This window comes from Stegodyphus dumicola, chromosome 2 (genome assembly GCF_044657685.1).
Source record: "Stegodyphus dumicola isolate Sdum_Otavi_A_Nest chromosome 2, ASM4465768v1".
Classification (NCBI taxonomy): Eukaryota; Metazoa; Arthropoda; class Arachnida; order Araneae; family Eresidae; genus Stegodyphus; species Stegodyphus dumicola.
Genome location: NC_140769.1, coordinates 182,852,956 through 182,872,848, shown reverse-complemented (window position 1 = coordinate 182,872,848; position 19,893 = coordinate 182,852,956). Strand labels below are relative to the sequence as shown.

The following is a 19,893-nucleotide window of genomic DNA, read 5'->3' as shown; positions in this document are numbered from 1 at the left end:
CTGTGATGTTTGTTTTCTGGCTTTACGCTTTTACATGACTAGTATTTCTTTTTTTATGATGTGGTGACACATACCTTCAGTGCAATATAAGTTTTAAAAGAGAAGAATAAAATACTTAAGAAGCTAATAACGCTTGGAATTATGTTATTCCGGTTAAGCATACTAATTACTCATATTTTAATGCTATGATTATACACATTGGGGAATAATTATTTAAAATAATAAAATTGAAGTTAAATGTTACTGTATACTATGCAGATCCATAAATTTCTATATAGGTGTTCAGCTTGCTATTGGCCTTACTATCCTCTTAAATAGTACAAACACTCCCTTCAAAAAGTATCTACTTTTAAAATAGATTTCCCAAGGTGAGATAAAATGATGCTTAGCTTTTAGTATCCAAATGATATCTCCTAAATTAAGAGATTAATAATGTTCGCAGATTGTAGCGAACAATCCGGAAATATCACACAAATACACATGCACACGATGACACACACGAATTTCCATGCCCTCATAGCGTACATACTGAGTATTGAATTGTAGGTTAAGGAGAGATAACTATGACTGATGAATACTCATATGAGGTGTGACACAAAAAAGCGAGACTAACTGTGTTGCTTGAAAACCAAATGGTGTTCTAATGTCGCCTAAAAGGTTGCAACTTTTAATTGAAATGTCATGTTTCTAGACACGGTGGAAAGTTGGATAAATTACGCTCATTATGTGTTTGAAGACAATATGAAAGTACCACCCAGTGGCTTGGGTGGAGCTTTCGCAAAGAGCTAAATTGTACAAGCAAATAAACTGTATTGTGCACTTATACACATTGATACAAAGTTTGCCTGAAAGGATTATGATTTTACAAAAGTGCCATGAAATTTTTGAAGGCGAATGAAATTCCTTTTCACACTTATCTGACGGAAAACGAAAAACCACTGAGAGTCATTTTGAAGAATCTCCCATATAATTTTGCATTTAGAACATTTGGGATAATTATTCTTAAATTTGAGGAAAACTTAAATTTTGAGTTGTTTTATCTTTCTTTACTGATGTCACAATTTTCGCACACATCACAAACTTGCACAATTTAATGTCTGTGTCACAGAGCTTAGAAGTATGATTTTAACTCAGCTGATGTTAATGTTCTTCATTATCTCACTAAAAGGTTGTTCCTGCTAAATCCATATGAGAACACTAAATTTAAATAGTGTTTGTGATACTGGCAAGCTACTTAACAGTTTACCTGGAGTGTAGACCTAAATTTAAGGGCCAAAATGAGAGGTTGATTGTGACATTGGTAAGCTGCGTTAAAGTTTAATTGTAGTTTAGATTTAACAGATGTTTTACTTAAAGAAACTTTGTTTATAATTTTTTAAATTTAACTACAAGCGAAAACGCTCATCTTGGTCATCCTATTTCTATGCCACCCAAAGGGGACGATGGTAAGAGACAATGACTACTGTATCACTGGTATACGAATTCCAGTGAAGGCATATAGATATTTGTAAATGAGTAGTATGTTTGCAACATGAGAAACTCTATATATGCGACTAGCCGAAAATCCTCTCGAGAGGTTGGAGGTAGGGCAGTAGGGATGGGAGGCTTTCGGACACATTAATTTGGGGTGCTGTCCTTCAATGTGGCGGTGGAACTGAGGATAGTCAAACTGTTACATATATGCTCTCCAACGTACCTGTTTGCTAAGGACAGGGGCAAATTTGACTGCTTGACATAATGCATTTCGTTGGCTTGATCTGAATCACACAACAAAAATTAGTAACGAAATAAACTATTTTGAAAGCAACAAACTATTCTTTCAGATTTGTATTAATATTCTGTTATAAACCACAAGAATGGCTTAATGAATGTTTATTTGCATTTTTATCAAGCTTGTTTTCTTATTACATTGCTATTAAGAGCAGAAATTCTTAAACAAGTTAAGGTAATTTACAATGTTAGCCGTTCGATTGAATGTTCACAGAGAGTTCAGGTTTGTAAGAAGGTTTAACCATCACTTGCAGATTAGGTTCTCGTGAAGTTTGCGCTCTGTCATATTAACAAAATGAATGTGTTTTCTGAGCTGATAATACAGCATTATAGAGTCCTTGATCCTTTTGACTGAAGCTGTGTTAAAAATTAATATTTCATAGGCGCACAAAAAAAACTAATTCTTTAAGCTAGTGGTGTAAACCTGGAAGCCGTCCAAGCAATCATACACACCCAGCAAATGCATTTTCCGTTCTGTTAATTAGCATGATTATGTTATTAAGTATTATGGCAAGGATTTATAACAATTATAGGAATCAAACGTTTTTGAGTCCAATTTTATATTATTTTGATTATCATTAAAACCGAACATGAGTACCGCCTTGGAAATCGACAAACTGTGATATTAAAGAAATTCAGAAATTTTAAGTTATGCATTTGATTATTTATATGACCTGATATTTAAATCGTTGCAGAATATCTTATTTTCATAATTACGTTTTACGTTTACAGCTGCTTGTATACTGATTTTTGAAGAATCAGGGAACTTCAGGTATTATGACAACGCACACATTGACTACAGACATGTTGGCTAAAAAATATTAAATTTAAGCAAAACATATCTACTAATAAAATGCAGATCAATGTTTTTACACTCAAGTTTCCGTACCTAATTGAAACACATGCATTACATCAGACTTGTAGAGGATAATAATATAAAACTATTAAAATTGAGATTTGGGTATTTTATAAATCTCACTATGTCTATAAATCTCACTAATGTCTTCTGTTTCTAAACTAATGCATGGTATTCTCGTTTACTGCTGTCGATCAAATTTAAGGTTAATATCTGATAGCTTTTTAAAAACGTCTATGAATACACTTTACTAAAACAAATGTGTGCTGCGTATACAGATTGGACTATTTTCAAATTTCAAATTTCTTCATACGTGACATGGAAACAGGTTTCGATTCGATGATGCCATGGATGCCATGGAAGTACAATTACAATTTGAGATTATAATTATTATGAAAATATTCATAACCATTTTTACTCACGAGGTTTTTCGTATAATCTTGCGGTATACAGAGATTTTAGAACTAAATTAAACATAAATTATAAAGCAAGAAACTGAAGCATTTCTTAAATGAAACTGCGTTTCCTGTTATAGGTAGAGCGGTGGCCTTGGAATAAATTATGTATATATATATATTTGTTTTGCTTGGTTCTGTGCTAAAATTGTTTTTTTTTTTTTTTTTTTTTTTTCACTTTGCTGTTTAACTCAAATCGTTCTAAAAGCGTAATACGCATGTTTCATTTACAGCGTGCTGAAGATCTTAATATTTTTGAAAAAGAACTTATTTGTGCTTTTAAAATCTGAATAATGTTCAATTGAGGAGCGATTTCAAAGAATGCCCCCCCCCGGATAGTATTATAAGTTAAAATATTTAGCGGGCAAATAGCGGCCGGCGAAGACTTTCCTGTGGCCCGCCTAAGAATGTCAGAATATTTTGCTATGATTCGAGATTTCCTTCAAGTGCGCGATCAAAGATACACATAGCATTTCGCTATATATTTCTTCAAAGTTAGATACTCCGCATAACACTGTAGAAGAATGTGGTCTCTGGATGTTTCACGTGTGAATGTCTGTGCAATTTTTTTATTTATATGTGCCCTTTTTGCATTTTTGTGAGAGCTCGTTTGCTGTGTTTAAGTGCTACGAAGTATTTGGATTACCCTTGAATATTATTTCGGCCAGAGATAGTGAATTTCCGCAGTTGGGAAATACTTCGAATAGAGTATATGAAAATGGCGCTAAGCATACTTCTTAGACCGATCCCTCGTGCTCTTCGCATGAACATGATATGTTCCTTGATTTGGAATCTTCAACGAATTTTTATGTGTGTGAGATTTTCCAGATATTTAGGTATATTTGAATAATAAGATATACGATGACATTTATTTGGATAAATTACTCACTATGGATTTTTTCAAAGTCCGATACTTTTCCCAAGTAGCACGGCAACAACGTAACGACGTTGCAAACTCGTCGCGGATGTCGTTGCAAAAACGTTGCAATATGTCATCTAGTCGCCTAGATCTCCGCGAACATCCCCTGTTTTCCAAAGACGTCTTTATTACAGACGTCTTTATTATTTTACAAATGAGGTTTTTATCGCATAGATGCCGTTATTGTGTCTTTCTTAGGTTATAATACGGTTGTGAAAGCATTCTACCACGACGTCTTAGCGACGCCTAAATGTTCGCAGTATTCGACCTTTTTGAAACAGTTGTGAAAACGTCGTTATTATGTCCATGTGTTACATATTGATTTACGTAGAAAAATAAGCTTAATAATTAACGTATTTTTCTTTCTTTTTTTTTTTAAATTTTGTATTTCTTGTATTTTTCTAAAGTTTAAATATATTATCATTTCCTGAAAACCAGAAGATTATACATGCTTTTCTTTTTAGAATAATTATGTATAATTAATAATAGCCTTAATTATTTTCAGTACTTTAAACTATATTTTTAAATAAGTTAAATTCCAAGTTACGATTATTTAATATTTCATTATTTTTGTTCTTAATCCTTTAGTATGTAAGTGAGAGTAATTATGAATGCGGTTATTATAAATATATAACATTAGTAGCAGTAAGAACCTTCGGGTGAAGTAATTACACTAATGCCGAGCTAAATTCCTACTTTTCAGCTCTGCCGCACAGACATTGAATTTTTATAACTTTCTGATGAGAGTAAAATTGTGACATGAGTAAAGAAGGATGGAACACCTCAAAATATTAGTTAAATGTTTCAATAATTATCACAAATGTTCTAAATGGAAAATTCGTTTATGCTCATAGATCTTTTGGACTCATTTTTGAACCGAATGAAAATGAGTGATAGTGTTCTGATATTTAAAAAGTTCAAAGATTTAAATTAATCACAATATGCTTCGAAGAAATTTGGAGTAGAAAACTTTGAAATATATGATACCCGTAAATTTAATTAATTTAACTTTTAAATTTGCAACTGTGTAGGGTTTATGTGTTGTTTTCAGGAGAATTTACAGTAAACCCTAAATGAAAGACTGCGTAGGGAATCCTCGCTATTGAATGAAGTGAAATTCATTGTGGCAAGAAGCCAATTTTGCGGCTTAGTTACCTCCATAACACAAGACATCCTCAGGATATCCTATTTAAGTCGCAATGTCCCGGGAAGCAGTTAGGATATCCTAAGGATGTTGATTCTCAGATATCCTGAGGACTTCTTAAGTCAACATCCTGAGGATATCCTATTCAAGTCTCAATGTCCCGGGATATATGAAGATCTCCTCAGGATGTTGATTTTCAGATATCCTGAGGAGTTCGTAAATCAACATCTTAAGGATGTCCTGTTCAAGTCGTAATGTCCCGGCATATATGAAGTTCTCCTGAGGATGTTGTTTCTCAGATATCTTCGGTACTTACTTTTTATGGAAGCTCATATCTGAAAATATTAAAGTAACCTTGTACCACACGGAAGTCATGTTATAAGAATCAAAATCTTACTCTATGGATTACCTATTCTGCATATGAAAATTTAATTGTTATGCTTACACTGGTTTTCGTATATTTTGGCTGTAAGTATTAAGTAATAATATTTTCAAATTTTTGTTGTTGTTTCACAGTGCCTATTGATCAGAGTACTTTCTTACAAATTATAGGCACGTGTTTTCATCCGTTTTGAGTTTCATATTGAAAGTGTGTTTACGATTAAATTCTAATTGATACATAATATATTTTGTAAAAATTATTTTAGATACTTTTCTAATATCTTTGAACACAAATATTATTTACGTTACAGGTTAACTCAGAAAATCTTTTACAAAGACATTTATCCTATGAACAGATGGGCATGATGTGCATCCATGCCTTATATGGCATTCGAACTTGAGCCCTTCTGTACGGCAATCAGTCACTATAATCACTTACCCGTCTCTGAGGCACTAATCAGAAATATCAAGTTAGAAAAGTATTCTATTAAATTCATCCATAGTTCTTATCATAGAAATAACTATACTTTGAAACTGCAAAAGAAAAAAATACTTTTTGATCTGTTACACTATTATATTAGTAATGAATGATGTTTAGTGCTGTGCAGTAATAAGTAACAATATTTTTTTTTTTTTAACAAACGAAATTTTAGTTTACAGACGCAGTTAAAAACTAGTCTGTACGAGGTTTAACCTCCTTTAATTTGAATTTATAAACAGAAGAATAATTTTATTGGGCTAAAGAATTCGTTGCAGTTTCTTCGTTCATTTTCTGGTAAGTTCTTTAATAATGAGAATTAGTCTTTCAAAGCGACTGAGGTAAGAAGTAACTTATTTTTTACCTCTCTGTAATAGGAAAATAAGGTTTGAGAATAGGAAGAACTAACATTAAGTTCTTACTCTCCTGAAACCTCACTTTGCTACCTCTTTAACCATACAAATATTCGGTCTTTGCTAAACAAAGCGCGAAAAAAATATATCCAGCGCTCTGCAGTCTTATACGTTATGCCGACAATGCTACATGCCTCCTCATAATTTAACAATAATTGCTGCTTTATTAATTTATTTGTAACATCCAGAAAATGCAGTAAACACGTTTCTTCAAGGTATATAACACAAAGTTAAATGTTGTTATGAAAACTCAAAATTAGTGTGTGTGTGTGTGTGATTACGGCAAAGCCTCGAGGGCTATCTGCCTAAGAGGAGGGATGCCTTCGTGGAGGACTTTCTAAGGGAAACTGGCTCGTATACACGTTACACATGGGGAAAACCACGAAAACACCCATGCAGCCAGCCCGTTCGCGGGATTCGAACCTCGGACCGAACTACCAGTGTTCAGCGACTTTACCGCTCGGCCGCTGGTGGGCAAACTCAAAATTAGATAATGGATTAAATAGATGTTCAAACTTTAAATTAAAATGATTTAATTTTTAAATTAAACGCGTTCTTTAAACTCAGCACTTTTATTACTTTATTTTATACTATAAATAACAATTGAAGTTGAAAATCTTAAAGTTTCGTTTCCATCATTATCATTGTCCGTAAAACTGCATCTCAAATTTTCTTTGCTTTTGAGAAACCGAGCTCCGCTCAGAATGTAACACCTCTGAGCACTTTTTCTGTAGCCGATGCCCCAAGAAGATTTCTCTTTTGTTAATGCGGCAGATTTATGTGTCAAACCTTCCCTTCTTTTGTATCCCCCTACAAGGGAAACATCCCTTCACATCCCTTTACAACAAAGTACGCAGAACACCCCCAACGGTTTTAATTGCTCCGTAATAGTGATATCCTTGAAGAACCCCACAAAGTGGAAAGTACACGTACTTACTTTCAGATTTCCAGAATTCAGCTATTCTGCTAAACATTAATAGCCGTCGTTCCAAATTCTCTTTCAGTTACGAACTGACTTGCTGACGCTTGCAAGCGTTACATTGACAGAGTGTGAAAAGCAAGTTTCTAAATGTTTCCTTTATTCTACAAAAATGATCAGAACTAAAAAAAATTATCTCAGATATCTAAAAGACGGATTTACAGCAGAATAAATCAACGTATATTATCGGATTCGTCAGAAGATGAAGTAGTATTTAATTATGAAAAAAGACTGTGTCGAATTTTCGCGCGAGCAAATATTCTTTAAGTTCCATTTCAAACTGTGATTCGAAATATGAACTTTTATGTCTCAAGAAGAACTGACTGATGACGATTACCCCATTTTAAGGAATATGCCAAATATAGGACTAATAAATATTCCGTTAGACTTTATGTCTCTTGTGTGCTTAGGAGTAGTACAAAAAATGGTTACTATTAGGATAGGCGGAGGCACCTTACAAGCACGATTACCACATAAAAATGTTGAACTAATTTTTTTTTAAATGACCAGTTTTTACAGCCTTATGTACCAATTGAATTTGCAAGAAAACCAAGGAACCAACTCTAAAAGAATTGAAACACTGGAAAGCTACAGAATACCGTCAATTTTTACTGTACACTAGCCCTCTTATTTATTATTATTTTTTTAATTTAACAAAAAGCTACATGATCATTTTTTACTACTTCATATTTCGATTAAACTCTTATGCAAAATACAGAATTAGACGGCAATTGATGAAATATGCACAGTCTCTATGAAAACTCTTCGTAGTAAATTTTGGGCTTTATTATGAAAAACAGTATATTGCTCATAATGTTCACGGCCTACTGCATATTTGCGAAGATGTAAAAATGTTTGGGCCGTTAGATAATTACAGTGCATTTAAATTTGAAAGCTATAAATCTTCTATAAAAAAATTGATTAGAAAATCTTCAGCTCCATTACAGCAAATAGCAAGACGAACTGTTTAATCATACTGTAGCCATGAATAATGATTCAATCAAAGTAACCGACTTAAGTTCAGAATTTCAAAATTTACACACATCTGGTTCCCTACTTAAAGGTTATTAAATGCTTAATTTTATTATTGAATTTTGAATACAAATTAACTGAAGTCAGAACTGAATTTGTAGAATAATTTAATTATGAATATATCGAAGAATTCAGTTTTGGGCTATTGAATGGTTAAAAATGATCGAAAGATTTTTAATATTTTAAAGCAAAATTTTCTCTTATAATATTTTGTATTAATAATTCATTTCAAGTCTCTTGCTCAGTTTTAGATATATTTACAAATTATTAAATAAATTGAAATTCAAATTAGAAAATAAATTGTATAAATATTCTTAAAATTTCTTATTTTTCCATAGTAACCACAGATGGAGGACCCGAGACTGTCTGTGGAAAATAAGCAAGTTTCAGGTTATCACAACACCTTCACTGGAATATAAAGAAGCTTTCTGGGGATATACTGGGATGTAACATTAAGCAGTTGAGAATATGTATTTAAGAGGTTAAAGGGATATTGTAACTAGTATTTCAAATCCTGATAACATCCCATACGCTGTCGGTGGGACCTAGATAGGATGTCCTAAGGATATACTGGGATGTGACATTAAGCACTCGGGAGGATGAGTTTAGGAGGAAATTGGGTTATTACGGGATGTCCTGAGGATGTAGTAAGTAGGACTAAATCCTAATAACATACCATACGCTGTCGATGGGATATAGATAGGATGTTTTTAGGATATAATGGGCTGTGTTTAGGAGGTTAGTGGGATATCCCGGGATGTCCTGAGGATGTAGTAAGTAGGAGTTCTTATCCTAATAACATCCTGCACGCTGTCAATGGGACTTAGTTAGGATGTCCTGAGGATATCCCGGGATGTGACATTAAAGCACTCGGGAGGAGGTGTTTAGGAGATTCACGGGATATTCCGGGATGTCCTGAGGATGTGCGCATATCCCACGAGCAACATCCCCACATAGCACAAAAACATCCTTGGGATATCCCAAGGATGTTGCTCGCGGGATATGCGCACATCCTTAGGACATCCCGGAATATCCCGCGAACCTCCTAAACACCTCCTCCCGAGTGCTTTAATGTCACATCCCGGGATATCCTCAGGACATCCTAACTAAGTCCCATTGACAGCGTGCGGGATGTTATTAGGATATGAACTCCTACTTACTACATCTTCAGGACATCCCACAAACCTCCTAAGCACATCCCATTATATCCTAAAAACATCCTATGTCCCATCGACAGCATATGGGAGGTTATTAGGATTTAAAGTCCTACTTACTACATCCTCAGGACATCCCGTAATATCCCAATTTCCTCCAAAATTCATCCTCCTGAGCGCTTAATGTCACATCCCAGTATATCCTTAGGACATCCTATCTACGTCTCACCGACAGCGTATGGGATGTTATCAGGATTTGAAACACTAGTTACAATATCCCTTTAACCTCTTAAATACATACTCTCAACTGCTTAGTGTCACATCCCAATATATATACAGAGGAAAATTCCAGTGAAAGTATGATGATCTAAAACCTACTTTTTTTACACAGATAGTCTCAAATCCTTTTCCTATGGTTGCTATGGAAAAATCAGAAATGTTGAAAATATTTATACAACTTTTTTTGTTTTTAAATCTGAATTTGTGAATATATTAAAACTGAGCAAGGAAATTAAAATGAATTATTAATACAAAATATTAAAACTGAAAATTTTGCTTTTATTTTTAAGATATTAAAAATCTTTTGTTCATTTTTAAACATCCAATAGCCCCCAAATTGAATTATTCATAATTAAATTATTTTACAAAATCAGTTTCTAATTTCAGTTAATTTGTATTAAAAAGTGAATAATAAAATTACCCATTTAATAATCTTTACATAAATGAATCATCTTTCTTTAAAACATATATGGAATTTAGTGTTTTGATGACACTGTTGGGAAATTGTTAAAAGAAATAAATTGTATTTTTAAAACTAAATCAATTCCTAGCCTCAGAATAAATAAATATGTTTTTATAACATGAGAATGCTGCAGGCTTTTTTATATATTTAATATTTAGTTGTAAAAATTTGACATTATGTTAACAATTCTTTATATCATTCAAAAGGTAACTCAAGAAGCTCTTCTAAAATTCTATCTTTCTGCTCACACACAATTAAAAAAAAAAATCTGAAAGGCCTCAGATTTTAGCAGTCACTCAAAGAGGCTAAAAGCTTATGAATGTATAGATTATCAATACAGATGGGGCAGTGGAAATAGCAAAACATTTTATAAGATACTGACACCAGAAAGTTATATATCTTCTATATATTTGAAAAATGAAGAAATATATCCTGTAATTATGTAAAAATATTAAAATGTTTTCAATTAGATATATCATGAATTAAATGCATTTTAAATCAATCAGATTAAAAATTAAAAAAAGCATTGTTAAGAATTGTGTGTAATGCTTTTAAATAGCTTGGCTTGTTAGTCAATAATATATTAGATTTTAAAGGTAAATGTTAAATTTTGCCAAATGGCAAGACTTGAATGAAAAGCGAAACAACTTTACGATTGACAATATGAAGTCACATTTCAAAATTAATAGCCCTTTTAGATTAAAAAAAAGTTCTGAAAATAATTTGCAATGGTTCATTGGTATTATTTTACGCAAAATTCAGTAAAATGAAATTTACCCGTTGAAATCAGCACCAAATTAAACTTTGTAAATTCTAGCGCATGTTAAAGGTTGTCTCATCCATAATTTTATTACTAACCATTCATTTAAGAGCAAAATAAAACAGTAATTGCCATTTATATGACAATATCAAAAATTTAAATCTGCATTTTACGCAACATAGAAAAACTTCAAAAGATCTGCTGTTTACCATGCAATTAAGGCATTTTATTCTGCAATCAACTCCACCAATTATTAATTCCATTAAGTATATTCAGTTTACACTTTCTGCTCAATATATGCTATGTAAAATTTTCCATAAATTTATTAATTCATTTTATTTTGAGGTGAGCTTTTATTCAACTCTCAATGTCAACGAGAATGTTTAGTTCATTTTTTATTCGGTCTCAAAAGAGAAATCAAAATACGTGGATTTATGTACGTGTATTTATGAATCAAAATACATGAGAAATCACAGTGAGAAAAGCACTGCTACCTTAAACTGAGATTATATATAACAAATGCAGTGAATTATAGTTAAAAAATAGTGAAAATATTTATATTTATGAACTATTTTATATATAACATTTTCAGTTTCGCATATGTGGCAATTTAAGAACTTTACATATACCAATTTTTTGAAATATCTGCAAATTTTTGTATTTTCAAGGAAAGCTTATTCTTTCACCTTTAGTATATAAGTAATGGTAATTTACCAGATAAAATTACTTAATGGGGAATACAGAAAAATATCTAACCACTTACCTTTGTGACTTCATCTGCAGAGAGAATAAAAAAGTAGTTCAGCTAAATCTGCTATAATAAATATGTATAATAATGCTAAATTATGCAATATCTATTAATATGACAAATTTTTGTAAAGCTATTTATTTGGATGAAAAATAAACACATTCAGAAATTTATGGCACTATATTATGATTAACAGAGGAAAAACACTTTTCAAAATTCAAAATAGTTTTTATTAATCCAATTTATCACATTTTATTTGAATTCATGAAAAACAATCTTATATCCATGTATTCTTATGTATATAAGAACTCTTGATAAATTGGATCTCTGTCATTGCCTTTCACAGCACCTAAAATAAAAACACTCACAATTACTATATGTGAATATAATTCAAAATTAAATTTAAACAAATGACTATTAGAATGCAAATTAAAGGAAGCATTTAAAATATTTTAACATTTAGCACCTATAAAGAGAGTAGCAATTATTTGATTTTTCGATTATAGTAAAATAAACATGGGGGATGCCTTTTAAAATTTTTTATGTCAGAAAATAAACTCAAACCACCAGCTGAACATATGAGCAGTTTTATCAATCAGCCACTGGTAGGTAACCTGGATACTGAATCAACATATAAAGTTGCCAAGATAAAGAGAGAAACAAAATTATGATAATCACATCTTACCTATTCATAAAACTATTTTAAATTTAATGTGTAGGCAAGTCCAAAAAGAGTGAGAAAGAATTTATTTTGCAACACAAAGTAAAGTCTTGCAGGAGCAAAAAAAAACTTGTCTCATGAGATTGGCAAGTAAAAAATAATTAACTGCATCTGGTAACATTTATCTGACAACTCATAAGTAATTGTTAGCTACGTGCAGAAAATAAAATCCGATCATGTTAATGCAATTTTAAACTTTTGAATTTAACCGCAGAAATTTACCAAAGAAGTACTTGTAACAGTAGTAAATGAAGATGTGCCTAATCTTTACTGTATGGTACACTTTGGTTTCTGTCTGAAAAAAAATCGCAAAGTGGTATTGGTTGTTTGTGAAATGTGGAAGCCCGTTGCGTCAAATAAGTTTTCCGGTAACCCTAATGTTGATAATGTTGGCGAAAGTAGCCTTTGGGGAAAAAAAAAAAAGGAGTTATTTCTGCAAATATTGCCAATGTGTTGTGATAAATTTAGTTTTGGACTACTTTTTTTAATAGTAAACCTTTTGTACGGACCCAGGTTTTTGGTTGTTACCATTCTTTTCAATTGCTGTGTTTGGTTGCACGGAAGTGGTATGGTCTTGTATTTTGAACATGCTATTTATTATTTTGGTGTGGGTACCATCGTTTGAGTATGTCTGAGGTGACTAAGAGACGAAAAATTTAATTGAATTGCTTACCTGGAGGATGGTGGTGGGAAGCCTAAACATATGCATGTGAAAAAAAAGGTATGTTAAAAAAATGATGTTTCATTTATTTTTTTGTCTCTGTGTGTTAATTTTTGTTAGAAGATTTGTTGTTTAATGTTTTTATGTTAGGAAATATGTATTTTTGGTAACTTATTCCTCTCTGTTTGTGTATTTTTGTTTGTCTGTGTGTTAGGTAGTGGCGAATTTTTTCTGGTAACTATGATATTTTTAACTTTCTGATTTTCTTAAAGTGAAAATAGATCAATGTGTACATGGACAAAGTTAAGGCAGTGCACAATGCCCAGTTTGTGCAGTTCTCTGTTTTAATAGGTCGATGTGTACATGGACACAGAGTTTGTGTATGTCTTTGACTATGAAAAGAATTATTTTGGTTTTGTGTAGCGGCCACCCTGAAATTGGTGCCAATTCTCTCAGGTGACGATCTTGATATAAAACAAAGAAACGATTCGCCAAGGGTTACATTAGAGTAAATTTTTATCAAAGATGTTCTACCATAATCACCATTTCAGTGGTTTAAACACTAGTGGAGCAGTATGCAGAGATGAAGATTTGAGTTTTGTTTACACAGCATGATGGTTTAGGCACTCCAGCCATTACAGTGAACAAAATTATAATAAACATAGCCACAATAATTGTCTATAAATATTGATGTATAACACTGCATTAACTAATATATTTCTTATGCTAGTATATACAGAATCCTTAATCGAAGGGAAAATCAGAAGACTGTGCATACATTTTCCTTTAACTGAAACATGGATTTGACCATACAAATCTCAGTCTTACGGGATATGCCACACTATGCAGATAGACAGTAAAAAGTGCTTGTGTTGTTTTTATTTGTTAGAGGTATGAAATAAATATACTTCTAGATTTTAATTTTTTCTTTTCTTGTTTTACATTTGGATTACCTATCAAAAAGTAAGGAATTTTGATATTAATACAATATCGGAGTTAAAATAACAATTATTGGACATGTTAAAGTAATGAAAATTTTAAATTAGGTTAAAAAGTAACCCTTAATGTGGCATATTTTTGAATTAAACTCTATCAACATTAAAAACAACAAAACGTCCCTCTTTATTAAGGACTTTGATTAACTAATTTTAAATATGGAGCTATGAATGAATTTTTTCCCTTGCATGTTATAATAACTGAAATAAAATTACTCTGATACAGTCAAAATTCCTAAATGCAAGTACATAAAATTTACTTTAGCAATTTAAAGAGATGAGACACACTGAACACATGAATAAATTTCTATCAAAGAATAATTTATTGAATTTGGCCCCTTCCATAGTAAACTTTAACCATTAGATTACATTATTACACCATGTTATCAGTTTGAAAAGCAAGTCATATGCCAGATCCTGGATGTAAAATAAATGCACAAAATAATATACAGATTATTGAAAAATGATGTATACCAATGTTTATAGATATGATTAAATGTAACAGAAAATTTACTGTCACAACCACATTTTTAAGTGAAATGTATTATTTTAACATTTTACGATATTTAAGGTATGGCATTAAATGCAACATCATGTGCCTGGACATAAGTTAGTAAATTAAAAAAAAAATAATAATCAAAGAATGAATGTCATGAAAAATTTCAAAAACAAGCAGAATTTAAGTTAGAAGACCTTTAGACACTTATGATAAATAAATTTGAGAATTCTTCACCCAAAATTAAATTATAATTAACTAAAACCAGTTTGACTGACCTTCTACAAAATCCTTCAGCTGCAATTTTTTCTAGCTTGAAAACCAAATTCTTCTCCAGTAATAACATCTCAACCAGTTGAAATTCCTGCAGAAAGTTTGATAACACAGTAATAGAATTAATAGAATAGAAAAATTAACACAAAAGTATAGAACATCATTTAAACTTAACATTATTACAAATTTTGGTGCTTTCTGACTATCTGCAAAGCTGTGAAAATTGGCAAAATGGTTAGTTTATGGTTCATATCTACTGCTCTCTTCACAAGTAGTAATTCAAATAAGCACTTTATAAGAAACAACAAATTTTAGGATGCACACACACAAAAAAATATATATTGGATCAATATTCACATATTTTTCATTGAATGGAATACTATTCAGAAATAAAGATTAAATATAAAGCATGTAAATACATGTGTGTGGTATGCACATTCATAGTTTGCTATTATCGTGTGCATACTCTTGCTGTTTTAGCTTAAGCTGAAGCTGTGAGGGTAGATGATAAGAAAGTATCAGAATTTTTCATGTATAAGAAAAGATTGCCCTGACAATAGTATCTCAATTGTTTAGCACTGACATTTACATAGCACATTAGAAATATATAGTAATATATGTATAATAAAAAGATAATTGCATATTATTAATTCATTTTTTAAATGCTAAACTTTAACAATTCTTTCACATATAATTAAACAGAATTCTTTCACATGAACATCTAAAATCCATTCTTAACTAAAGAATAAATAATAAAACCGTGTAAATTTCTTATCAAGCCCATCATTTCCGAAATGTCTACTTCTGAAAGTTCCCAGCATTTCTCAATATATTATTAAATTACTAAACTAAGCATCAATGATCGTCATGTTCGCTAATGTGGCAATATCTTTCACACTTCTTTGTTACCACAAGTAATAAGTAGGCTTCAATAAATCTTTAACTGTTACATGCTACTTTTGTCTAAAATTTGTACAAATAATAAAATTAAATGAGCTCTTTATAATATGCTCAAAGAAATAATTTTGTATGAAAATTTGTATGTTATATATTGGCCTGATTAATGATTCAGGAAATAATTCAGGTTTTCAAAGTGCTTCCAATAATTCAAATTTCAGCTTGTGTCAAAATAAAATCTATAACACAAAGATAAGCAAATTTCCTTATGAACAATGCATTTTAACATTATTCAATCACACAGTACTGATTGCTTCAATAAACATTACTGTAACTGTGTTATTTAAAAGACTGTAATGTTTTAATTATTTCCTTAATTAAAACATTACAGTCTTTTCCTCCTTCTAACACCAAAAGAAAACCCGGATAAGAAGAGAAGGTGGAGAAACTTTAATATTGACATTTCTAAAATGATATAAATATTAAACATTTAGTACAGTTTGTTATTTCAGGCAAAAAGAATTCACTTTTCTGGATAGCATTTATATTTCCATCTCACTTTCAATGAAACATTAAGAGAAATGCATATAATTTAAACACCAGTTTATTTTATTTATCAGACAGATTATGTCAACTCGAAAAAAACCTATCAGTAAAATTCGGTAGTAATAATTCTGAATGTTAGGCAACTTGCAAGATTCAACAAAAATTATCAATACTTTTATTATAGTGACAATACTACAGTAACATGAACATAAAATTAAACTGCATATAACTATAAAATAAGCCAGCATATAATAATGGTGCATTGGTTTCTAAAACAATAGGCTCGATGAAAAAATACATGTATTATGGTAGCTATTCATATTCTTCAGCTTTCTTAATATTCTCATGTTCACTTTACATAACTAAAGTATCTAAAATACAATAAAAATGCAAACAATATTTATGAGAAAATGTTAAAAGCAATCATAAGCATTTGATTGAATGACCATATTTTGTCTTCCTGCAAGTCGAATCTTAAAATGATATGCAGTTTGAAAAATGCTTAATCATTTTATAAAATATTCAAAAAAGATTAAAAAAAGGTACTGTTCTGTTATCAGGACCGGGTTCAGAAATGTATTTATGTATGCTTGTATATTTGTATGTGTGTGTGTCTACATTCAAACATCTATGCACATACTTACGAACACAGGTTCATACATTTCCGATTCTGGTCCCAATAACAGAACAGTAGCCCCCAAAAAACTTGAATTAAACTAGATTAAGATAATGTTTCAACCATACATATTTTGGACAAAACAATGCAAACTCTTATTTTTATACAATTGTTCAAACTATTTAACATAAATTTATTGCTGCAATAAAATAATAAGCAATCTGATCACACATATTATTTTGAAACTGAATGCATAAACTAGACTAAAAAAAATTCAGTCATAAACATTTGGATAGCAGGGCAAATTAGATATTTGAAAAGACAGCCAGCCATTGAGATACACGTAATTCACGACAGAATGGTAACAATTCATAAAGCTGTGAAACATTTAACTGTCAAAATGACATAAATAACATAAATTCGAAAAGCAAAAAAAGTAAACATACAAGTATTGCAACTGAACTTACCTTTCATGCAACAAAAAATATCCATACAAATTAACCTCATGGCGCAGCCATTTTGGATTTCGTTTCAAATCAGACAGATGTTTACGGATTTGCGGAAGAATACGAGGAACTAGTAGTTTCCCGGATACAATGTGCAATGACGCGAAAGAATATAGTTCTGTAGAACTTCCTACATTATTCCGTAATAAACAGAACTATTTCCTAATTTTTTCTTTATCTAATTAATTAATTAATAGGGAAATAGTTAAATAATGCCGAATTCATTTTTAATGAAATGTAAAATTTTGCATGTATGGGAGGACCACTTTCCATCCAATATTTCTGAGAATATAAACAAATTTTGGAATCTGAGAGTATCAATAAATAAATATATAGAATATCGCCTCTCAAACGACCACTTCTGAAAGTGACCAATAGTTCTGAGATTATAAATAAATATTGATATTAAGCATTATTTCTATAAGACGACCATCTCTATATAAGACCAAAGTTTCCAGAATCTTGGATAGTCATCAGAGATGTATCTTTACTGCGAAATTATCGCACGACTGTAATTCAATATCAATAACAGATCGCGCGATTGAAAAACATTTTCTGTCCTGTAATTAGAGGAAAAAAATTTTCCTTATGAGGTATTTCTCCCGCTTTCCTAGCGTGCCTTCGTGGTGTAATAGTTCTGCACGCTGGGCCGGTATTTCAGAGGTCCGTGGTTCGATTCACGGCGAAGGCGGTTGCTAATTTTTCATCTCTAAAATCCTAATGTCCCCAAAAAAATCCTAATGTCTCTACAGTGGCGCCCGAACTAAAAAGGTGTTGGATGATTTAGTGATTGGATCCCTTTAAAAAAAAGTCGGCCTTTAAAAAGAGAAGTAATATAAGGTATTTCCTCCGCTTTCCTAGCGTGTCTTCGGCCCACCAGCGGCCGAGCGGTAAAGTCGCTGAACCCTGGTAGTGCGATCCGAGGTTCGAATCCCGCGAACGGGCTGTTTGCATGGGTGTTTTCGTGGTTTTCCCCATGTGTAACGTGTATACGAGCCAGTTTCCCTTAGAAAGTCCTCCACGAAGACATCCCTCCCCTTAGGCAGATAGCCCTAGTGTGCTTTTCCATAATTGCCACACCACCACCACACCTAGCGTGTCTTCGTGGTGTAGTGGTTCTGCACACTGGGCCGATATTCCAGAGGTCCGTCCTTCGATTCCCGGCGAAGGCAGTTGCTAATTTTTCATGTTTCCTGCTTCCAAAAAAATACCTAATGTCTCTATACCCAAATTTTAGAAAAAATTCGTTTCCGTAATTAAATATATATATATCTAATTTTACCTATATTTGTAGTAGGGTTTGTAATCTGTAAGTAATTATACATGTAATTTATTCATTTTTATAAAAAAAATATATGTTATTTAGAATTTTGGAAATATTCTAGAAAATGCTAATCCATTGAAAAAAATCTTTTCCATGACTAAATAAATTTTTAAAAACGTCAGAAAAAATAGCAGTTAAAATTAATAACAAAATAACAAGAATAAATCATCAATCATATCAATATTTTTAATGTACAGCATTTAGAAACAACTTAGTAAAATACATATGAAAAATAAAATAATGTGCAAGTTTCAGATGTTCAATGTCAAAAAATTAAAACTGGTAAATTTGAGAACAAATATCCTCGAAATATTTGACAACGAAAGTCCTCCGGACAATGCAGAATGAATGTCCTCAGGATGTGAAATTGGTGAACTCCTCAGGACATCTGAGAATCAACATCTTCAGGACATCCTGTCATATCTCGGGACATAGCGACTTAAATAAGACATCCTCAGGATGTTAAATTACGATCTCCTCAGGACATCTGAGAATCAACATCCTTAGGACATCCTAAGTATGTCCCGGGATATTGCGACTTAAATAGGACATCCTGAGGATGTTTTGTGCTATGGGGGTCCTCGGGATATCATAAGGATGTTTTTGTGCTATGTGGGTAGTTGTGTGTGTTATATAATTACATTATATATAAAGTAAACACATTATATACCAAAATGAAATGCCTGTGTCAGTATATATAATGACTATTCAAGGCATTATATATAATGACATATTAAATCGAGTAAGAAAAACAAAAACGTTGGCTCTTTCCTGAGCAATGCGAGCAAGCTGATAGTCTTTGCCATTCTGTAATAATGTTTTAATGTTACTTTTTAATAACCAAGAAAGCTTATGTTAAATTTCAAAAGAAATAGATAAAAAAAAAAAAAAAAAAATTCCTAACGAAATAAGCATAAACGCCCTTTAAATCACAGGCGCATTTATAAAGAGCCGTAATTTCCAGTTTGTTTATTTCAATAAATCTCCAAAACGCAGAAGCACAAAACAGACACTAATGCCAGTATAT

At 31.6% G+C, this 19,893-nt stretch overlaps 1 long non-coding RNA gene across 1 annotated transcript; it reads right to left on the bottom strand.

Annotated features, from left to right (window-relative positions):
* Positions 1-12,045: 12,045 nt before the first annotated feature.
* On the bottom strand, positions 12,046-17,588 carry LOC146998668 (uncharacterized). Its single transcript, XR_015039345.1, has 3 exons — positions 17,504-17,588; positions 14,983-15,068; positions 12,046-12,180 (listed from the first exon to the last, which is right to left on the bottom strand). It is a non-coding gene; the product is annotated as an uncharacterized LOC146998668 (long non-coding RNA).
* Positions 17,589-19,893: the final 2,305 nt, after the last annotated feature.